Genomic DNA, 8,639 nt, shown 5'->3' on the forward strand with positions numbered 1-8,639 from the left:
GGCTTATGTTACGTACATGTGCTTGGTTTTGGCTGGGGTTGAGATAATTTTCTTAACAGTGGCTGCTGTGGGGTTGTGTTTTGGATTTGTGCTGGGCACAAAGTTGATAATATAGAGATGCTTTTGTTATTGCTGAGCAGGGCTTGCAGAGAGCCAAGGCCTTTTCTGCTTTTCATATGGCCACAGTGGTGAGGAAATTGGGGGTGCCTGGGAGGCTGGGAGGAGACACAGCCAGCACAGGTGACCCAAACTAATAAAAGGGATATTCCAAACCATATGACATGCTCAGGATGCAAAGCTGTGAGAAAGCCGGAAGAGGGGGATGTTGGTGTGATGATGTTTGTTGTCCCAAGTCACCATTGCACATGATTGAGCCCTGGTCTCCTGGAGAAGGCTGAACACCTGCCTGCCCACAGGAAGCAGTGAATTGATCCTTGTTTTGCTTCACTTTTGTACAAAGCTTTCACTTTCCCTATTAAACTGTCTTTATCTCAACCCACAAGTGTTCTGGCTTTTACTCTGCTGATTCTCTCCCCACTCCTGCTGGTGGGAGAGTGAGTTAGGAGCTGCCTGAGGCTTAGTTGCTGGCTAGGGTAAGCCACAATAATAGGTGTGCTGGTTTTGACTGAGATTGAGGTAATTTTCTTCACAGTAGCCGGTATGAGGTTGTGTTTTGGATTTGTGCTGGAAACAATGTTGATAAGACAGGGATGTTTTAGTTACTGCTGGCAGTGCTTACACAGTATCAAGGTGTTCTCTGCCTCTCACATCACCTCCACCACAACAGTGGGAAGCCAGCCTGTACCACCGTAATGATCCCTTCTGTTTTAAAAGCTCAGAATACAATACGTAATCCCTGTAATTAATCTAGCTCCATAGGCTTCTGTTTACGTGTCAGTTATTTTGGCTATGTGTATCAGAAGAAATAACTGGTTGCACCCAGTCAGAGTTTATTGAAAGCAGGGAATTACTATTTGGAGCAAAGACTGTTTCTAAAAAGCCTGCTGTATAAGCTTATGCTCATTGGAAACACCGAAGTTGATCTTGGTGACACATCCTATTTGCTGAAAGTTTACGGTAGATTGACTCATGCAGTTTTATGTTGTGCTCAGTTCAAAACACTTTTTTTTTTTTTGGTTGAGTGGTAGCTGTTTCAGTGGTTACCTTTTGGTTTGATGGTTTGTTTTTAGAGGGCAGAGAAAGTTTACCCAAATTACGAGCAGTTGCCAGTATTGCCTGAAGAAAAATGTCATCCTGACATTGATTTCTTTGGGGAATGAATCATGCAGCTATATAACTTTTAGCAGAGCTGTCTGTCTAGATTTGTGATCTTTTACTTGCTTTTAGTACAAAGTTTGTCACTTGAAACAATGTGTGATGTCTCGTCTTAAGCATATTTATAGTTTTCCCCCTGTTTACCAACAGTTCTGTTCTGTGTGTCATTCGTGTCTGGCATATGCATCATCGCCAGTTCCATTTCAGTATAGAAACCCATAATTTCACTTTATATTTTGTGCATATGCATCATTTTTGTGGCTATGTTTTATCCATGATGGGGAATTACAAGGAGGCCTTCTTAATGATAGAAACCATAACGTGTCCCGAATATAGCACAGTATGGATAATTGCAGACAGGAGTTTAGAGGTATTTTTGGTTTTGACAATTAATGACTGCCTACATGGAAGTTTTATTGAATTGCATCACATAAAAAACCACGAACAGAAAACCAATGACACATTCCTTTGGAGAGCTCCCTTGAGCTCATCTAATCCAAAGAAAATCAAAATGGCCAAATCTTTAAATCAGCACAAACAGAAAACCTAAGTAATGAATACAGCTTGATGGATTTCTTCAGACCAGATCCTGTTCACTTGAAGTCTTCCACTTATGAGGAAAGGACTGAGGAATCCCAGGAGCAGCAAGATCAAAGCAGCAGATGTTTCTATTCTGGTTCTAATCTCAAGTAGTTAGAAAAACAGATAAATCGTAACTTCTCACTGCCTCATCCCTGCTTTCTTTTTAAGATCGGTAATTTCCTTATTTCCTTGTTCTATTATTGTGGGTCCCTGTTACTTACTATTTATTAAGTGCTGATTGATGCAAATCTTCGGAGGTATAAAGCCATAATGTTTGCACTGAAGTTCAGGGCCTCTAGTCAAAAAATCTCATCTCTTGCCTTTTGTTTCCTTGAAAAAGGGCAGCTCAGCATTCATTTTCTGACTCCATTGCCTGCCTGCCCCTCCATGGAGCAGCACTCACTGGACATGTGCCTGTCTGTATGGCAGAGCATGACAGCAGGTACACTCATCACATCTGAGGAAGTTGTCACTAAGCATTCAGTTACTGACTCATTCCCCACCACAAATTCTTCTTAAAATAAAACATGTGACTATCTTCCTAGTGCTAATTGGCAGTAATTCACTTTCAGATTGATTAAGCCTAGAATTTTTTTTTTTTTTTAAAGTTACAGTTGAAAATTAGCCAGTTCCAGCTGGGGAACTGGCTGAGGCCGCATTGAACAGAATGCAAGTCAAAATCTATTTCCAGTGCTCATCTGTACCCTTGTGAAATTGTCTTCCCACCTCTGTGAGCAGGCACTGCGCCATCCTGCTGCATGGGGACAAGGGTGGGCAGCCAAGCCATGGTGTGCACACACTGACTGTGGGCAGGAAGGGCACAAATCCAAGCCCAGGAATGTGGATGCAACAGCATGGCTGGAGTGTAAGCACAGATTCAACAGTAAATGGACCATATCAACAGCATGAAGCTGAAATCACCCCTGATATCAGCCAAATAGCCTCCTTCTCTGAGTGAAGTCATTTTCATTGCCAAGGAATCAAGACATATACTGCACCAGAAAAGAGGTGAAGAAGGAGAAGAGCAGTCAGATCTTTGTCATGCTTTCCCTGCTCTGCACAGCCTTTTTGCTTTTGATTAGGTTGTTGGTCTTTGCAAAGAGAACAACTGCTCTGTGATGTAGCATTGTGGATGCTTTGCATGGCAAATCTCTTCTGTGCTGTAAAGCCAAGGACCAGTTAATGAGAGATAATCTCTTATCATTTACCCAACTGCTCATAAGTTCAAGTTTATTCTTAACTACTTCTGGTAAGAACTTAAGGATGTGCTTTAACTGCCCGGGGAGTAAGACCTCTTTACCACAGAACAGTACAAGAACCTGCCAGGATCTACTCTTTGCTCCAACTTGTGCTGCTCTGACCAAATTGCAAGCATCTAGCAGATTGTGGCAATTTCCTGTCCCTTAGACTGAAAGTGACCTTGAAACATATAAGAATAAAGCTGGAATCTCCAAAACACTTGGAGAAATGACAGTGCTACATGTTTTACTGATACTGTTGGACACAGTCTGACACTGTCTTTGGAACTGATTTAATCTTACTTGTAAACTCATAAATTCTTTTGAATGCTGTCATAAAATTCCATACATTAAACACAACCATGCCCCAGTTTTTGGTGATGAGAATTACTGTGGTGATTTATGAGTCTTTCTTCTATATCTCTACTTATATTGTTGCAGCCAGAGAGCAGGTAGATTAAAAAGCAAAGCATCCAAGTAGGCGTCACTTCCCATGTGGGGATGAGGCAAACAAAAATATGAAGTCTAGGAGAATCCTGCCTCGGGGAAAAATGCAGAAAACTCTGTGGTTCTCAACAGTTTCCATCAATGACAAAGTCATTACCACTCAGAAATCTTTTTATAAGCCCTGTAGCACATTTTTTTCCTTGCCAGAGGTGGCTCAGCAGTTATTCCAAGTTATGTGAATTACTTCAAATTGGTGGAAGTCACAGCAGTCCTTTTATCCAGTCTGTGCTAGTACTGTACTTTATATATTAAAGCACTAGTAAACTAAAACCCAGCTATAATGACATGACATTGTACCTAAGCAAGTATCTACAATTCAGAGGCATGCATATGAATTGGGGAGTGGAATCCAGCCTTCCAGTTTCCAAATTACATATCAAAATCTCCAGAGGTATCAGCAGTAATCATCACCGAGTAGGAAAACCGTGTATTTTTAAAATCTTTTTTCATTACACAGAACTTGAACTTGTAAAAAGACTTATTCATTAGCTGGTTAAAAAAAAACCAAAAAAACTAAAAACAAAAAACCAAACAACAAAAACCCCACAACAAAAAAAAAAGGCTTTCTGAGTATGAACTGAGTGAAGGAGGTTTTTTTCCTTTAGATTTGTTATGCTGTCATGTGGAAAATAAGCCACCACCATCACCCTGCCTCCTTTACACTAGCAAACAGTCTGGCAGACAATAACTAGGAAGATGAGAGAATGAGACTCAAAACTTTCTTTTTCTTGCCAGAAAGACACCCACACAGACATAAAACCAATGTTACAACACATTACACAACACTGTGCGTCCCCAAACAGCAGGGAAACAACTTAGGACATAAGATAGAGTTCACTGGGCAGGACAGATATCTTGAGACACATTTGGTAGCAGAGTTCAGGCAATGACCAAGGCCAGGAGCCTCTGGCCTTGGAGGGAGGTTTCAAGCTTTCTCTGTTTTCCTGTTCTCTCATTTTCCTCACATCCTTGCCCTCCCTTTTAGCTGGATTTTGCTGGAGAAGTAGCTGCCTCCTGGTTTGTTGGGGTTTATTTTGCAGACTGCCAAAGGAAGAGCTAAAAGCTATTTGGCTCTAGCTCTCTTCAGAAGGTATGCAGCAGAGTTGGAACTGAAAAGGAAGAAAAAAAGAGAAACTAAATAATTATAAATCGAGATGATCTGTATAATAAGAACCTATAAGGTTAACCTATAACATGGGAAATGCAAGACACATCAGCTGAATTCTAGGACCAGGAGAGTAAGATCAAGTGGGATTGGTAGAGCTTGAGGTTTGAAGTTTTGTTGTTGCTCTGAATGATAAACAGGTTTCATATAAAATCCACAGATCAGCACATCACCTATGTACCACTTAGTCATTTTAGGGTTTTTTCCTGGACACAAGCCTAACATCTGCCATCTCCTGTGACTATGTCTGTCCCCATCACATCGCTTTTTCCAGAGCACTCCACACAGTTCATCACTTCATGGAAGGGTTTCAGAGCATGCTGGAAAGCAAAGCTCAGCTTTGCCCTAATCCAAGGCTTTGTACAAGGTTCTGTCCATTTGTGTTGCAATGTCAGCCACTTTTCTGTTCTCTTAAGAAGTGTTAAAGAGAGCAGAATCAACCTTTTTCAGTTTGTCATGGTGGGAAGTATATCTATTCTCTTGGGGCAACTTGTGCACAGCTTTGCCACTAATCCATACTATAAATTTAGAAAGCAAACACAAAAGACTGCACACCAGTGCTATTTCAGTTCACAGCTGTGTGCCCAGGTCTATTTCATTCAAATATTTTCATTAGCCATGCAATCCTCTGTTTAATTGCTTACATGATTTTTTTTTTTTTTTTTTTTTTTAAGAAAGGAGCCTCAAATCAGGATGGGAAGGGTATAACTAGGCAGGACAGAAGAGTGATTCCAGGCAGAACATTATATTTGGTTCCTATTTCTGCAGCCCAAAATAACAACTCTCCAAAGAGCATCAGGGATGTTCAAATTCCAGAGACAGAAATAAGCTGCATAGCTCAAGACATTATATGATCTCTAGGAGGAGAGCAAAGAACTCTAATGACAGAAATGCCTGAGATAAGAATGTAAAAATCTGAGGCTGGGTACATGCTCGTAATCTCTCATGTGTAAACAAACAGTTAACTTTATGTCAGGGAGCAGCATGTTTAGTTTTCTGAAGAAGACATGTTTCCCAGAAGGAATTACATAAATATTTATGAAAATTAAGCAGGAAATATTTTCCCAGGGTAGGACACTGTTCAGTACTGCATCAGGTCAGTAGAAGCTGGGGTTTATTTTGTCAGTCTTCCCCTGGAACTGAATCATTGCCCTCTTGTTTGCAAAAATCTGTTCTGACACAGGAAGAGGCTGTACTTAAATAAACACACTTACAAGCCACATTGAGTATTTCATTTCTATCACATCTCTGACTACATATGTGAATGCCTTACATTTTTGGATAGCTTCTCTGAGTGATTGCATGGAAAACAATAGCAATAAGTATCTCTTAGGCCTCTCTGAAAGCCTGGTGCTATTATGTCAAAGGTGTCTTCAGCAGAACTGAAAGCCTGCAGGCTAACAGACAGAGAAGCATTCTCAATCCAAGTGTTCACGATAGAAGTGTTCATAAAACATTCACTGTGAGCCAGGACATTCTTGCTAAGTGTAAAAGTTAGAAACAAAGAGTTGTAATGCAGTGCTACCTGAGTGAGCAGAAGTTACACACAATTGAGGTCTGTTTACCAAATGAGGTACAGGGCTCAGTGCTGCACCTCATAAAGCATGCAGCAGCTCTCCGAATCCGTGGTCTGCAATGCGAGCTCCTTGGGAGAGTTCAGTGCTGACCAGCAGTTCTGTTCTCCTGCCTCACAGCAGATACATACAGCTGGAACCTGTGTCAGCTTTTCTGTTTAAGGGCTAAAAGCTGAGGGGAATAGGAGTGGGAAAGGAGAGGTATCAGCATACCAAGAAGAGGTTGTAAGCTCTAGTGCAGACCGAAGGTTCTCCAAGAGTGCCATCCTTGTGTCAGACCAGAAAAAGCTCACACCCATCCCTCAAGGTACCCAACTCAACAGAGAGCCAAACTCATCAGCAAGAAACCAGAGAGATTGTAGTTGGTAGTGGAGCATAAATTTCCATACAGCTGAGGCTGATGAAGTCTCTCAAACATCCAACAAGATGCTGGATGATGATCTATAATCATTAGAGACCTACAAGCTTTGTTTACTAAACATATAAGCCATAAGATTTTGAACAATTTTGTCCTTAGGTTGGTTGTTTTCGCCAGTTATTTTCAGGCATATCAAAATCTAGTCATTGTTTATATCTTAATCAGAAGAACAACAACTGGTGAAGATTCTGTTTAAGGCTTGAGTAGCCATTGCATGGTGTCAAAACCAAACCCGGCACTTTACAAAATAGCCCAGCATGACAGAATGAAACACCCCAAATCATCATGACCCCTGATACGAGAAGAGAAACCATCTAGGATCCCAAAGCAAAGGAATATGTACACATATTACACTTTTTTTTTTTAATTATTATTCAGGTGCTCCCAAGTTTATTCAGTACAGTAAGGTACAGAAGGGGAATGTTCTCCTTAATGCTGAATTTGGGTCAGAAATTATTCCAGTGGACTCTCAACACTTATGGCTGAATCAGCCCATGGTTACAAGCAGGATGTATTAACCTGCAGTCCAACCACAGGATCTGTGACTCTACAAATGATGAAAATTGGCTATTGGTCTGGCCACCTTTTTATGAACAGTATTTCAGCATGTTGTCTGTGCTCCTTACAGTCTGTTTACATTTAACTACTAACATCTGAAGAGAAAGCAAATGAAGGTTATGTTATGCAAATCTCCAAGGAAGTTACTTGGACTCTAAATAGACAATGCGCAAGACAAAGGTTACCTGACTAGTGCTCATCCCAAAGAACAGAATATTTCTGGATATTTTTTGTGCCTTTTCAGGGTTTCCTTGTAAAACATTCATACCCTTGGAAGCATTTGTTTTGTGACTTTTATGTCTGGATGATGTGGCCTAGTTTGTTATTCTTCCTTGCCTACAGTAATTTTTTAAGCCTGATTCAATGAGAATTAACATGCACAATAGGCACTCTGCTTCATTAAATCTCCCTCAGCAATGAAGCTGCTTGAAGATTTTTCAGTGAAGCTGGTTTGATAAATATTGATTTGCCAAAACCCAAGCTTTTGTGGTAGTACGTCAGTTTTGATGGATTGCCTGTTAAGGCAGGTTTTCTAGCTCCAGGACAGCATTCCTGGTCCAACACATGGGAAGACATAACTGATTAGCACACACCCTTGTAATAAAGCAATATAACCTTAAGGCTCTACTGCAAGCACTGGTTTGAACTAGGCAGAGAAATAATTAAAACCTGGATCTCATACATTTTGAGTAAGTGTTTTCATTTACCAAGTTTTCAGATCCATTAAATCTAATTTCTCACAGTATTTTCAGGGGGCTTGTGACTGCCAGGGAAGGTGGGGTGGGGGTGGGAGGTGGGGGCTGGGGAAGAGTAGAGTCTTGATTTATTTTCTAATGTGGACTGAAAACATTTGTAAATGATCACACCACTGTCAGAAAAATGTTCCCTGCTTAGTCCCGGATAGTAATTTAAGTAGTTAAACAAATGATTTCCTCTCTCATTTACACTTTAGCCCTCTTTACCCCTGATAAATAACAAACAAGTCACTGTAAGTCTCTCAGTACCATAGAACAGATAGCATCATTCATGTCAGTTTGGCAACATTTCCCAAAATGCCTCCTCCAACACTAAGTGCACTAGCTTCCCACTCCTACGCTCTCTATTCTTGCTCTTACATTGACCTTCTGCTCACAAAATGGAAAGTGAAGAGATGAAAAAGTTAAATAAAACAGATTAACAGTGTACAAGTCAAAGGCACAGTGCCCAATGCAAATCACAGAGGAACAAGTTTATTTCTGGTATGACTCTACTCAACTATAATCCTGGCTTTGTCTTTCCTCCCCCTCTAACTGTGTGTACCCATTATCAAGGCCACATTTGAG

Source organism: Vidua macroura, chromosome 1 (assembly GCF_024509145.1).
Source record: "Vidua macroura isolate BioBank_ID:100142 chromosome 1, ASM2450914v1, whole genome shotgun sequence".
NCBI lineage: Eukaryota > Metazoa > Chordata > Aves > Passeriformes > Viduidae > Vidua > Vidua macroura.